Source organism: Tarenaya hassleriana, unplaced genomic scaffold, assembly GCF_000463585.1.
Source record: "Tarenaya hassleriana unplaced genomic scaffold, ASM46358v1 Cleome6, whole genome shotgun sequence".
NCBI lineage: Eukaryota > Viridiplantae > Streptophyta > Magnoliopsida > Brassicales > Cleomaceae > Tarenaya > Tarenaya hassleriana.
In genome coordinates this window covers 2,268,644-2,269,538 of record NW_010968505.1, presented here as the reverse complement: position 1 = coordinate 2,269,538, position 895 = coordinate 2,268,644, and the positions used below count along the sequence as shown (strand labels likewise).

The following is an 895-nucleotide window of genomic DNA, read 5'->3' as shown; positions in this document are numbered from 1 at the left end:
CTTCCGATTTGTTTTGTTTCTCCTCCGATTTACTTTCTCTCTCTTCGTTAGTGTGCGAAACAGCTATAAAAATCATGAAAATCAGTGGAGATTCACATAGAATCGTATTCTTTGTGATTTGAAAGCAATGTATGATGTTCTTTGGGACCTGTAACTCATGTGGCATGTGACTCATATGACCTATGACCCATGCGACTTGTGACCATCTTCATCAATTTGTGTCATATTTGTTGGGTTTCGCTACGGGTTCCTAGCATGCGATCATATCGATCTAGGGTTTGGTCTACTAGGTTTCATGCAGCGGAAAGATATTCTGAACCTAGTCAAACGTCACACGCAACCAAACCTGCAAAACCCGAACAGATCTTGTATATCACCGTGGGAATCGAATACTTACCTCTTTCTTGAAGAAACGGAAGTAGGAGTCGATCCGGGGCCTGTTTAATCACCTAGGACTGAAGTTACAGTCCCTCTACACGTATCCACACCGACGGGAAGGATTCCAAACACTTTTGGAACTGATCTGCTAGGATCTGTGAAGTGAATAGGGTTTCAAAGACTTGGGATCGAATCCCGGGAACTAGAACCTCAAAAGAAACGATTTTCTTGTGTTCTAGATCTGTCTTAGGGTTCTGTAAGTCGAGTTCTTCTTTTAGGACGGCGTCCAACACCTCCATATAAGATTAGAAACCCTAATCCTTGTGAAAAGAGACTTTTTCCGAGTATTGACTCGGTCCGAGTCAGAACTCTGACTCGGTCGAGTCAGAACGAATCAGCCCAAGCCCATTGTCAACTCTTGACTCGGCCCATTTAGTATTGACTCGGTCCGAGTCAAAACTTTGACTCGACCGAGTCAAAACATCAGCCAAGCCCAAAACACTTTCGGGGCTTCGAC

The 895-nt window shown here is 44.0% G+C and overlaps 1 pseudogene; it reads right to left on the bottom strand.

Annotated features, from left to right (window-relative positions):
* LOC104799695 overlaps nucleotides 1–690 on the bottom strand; it is a 4,127-nt pseudogene extending 3,437 nt beyond the window's left edge.
* Between the last annotated feature and the right edge of the window lie 205 nt (nucleotides 691–895).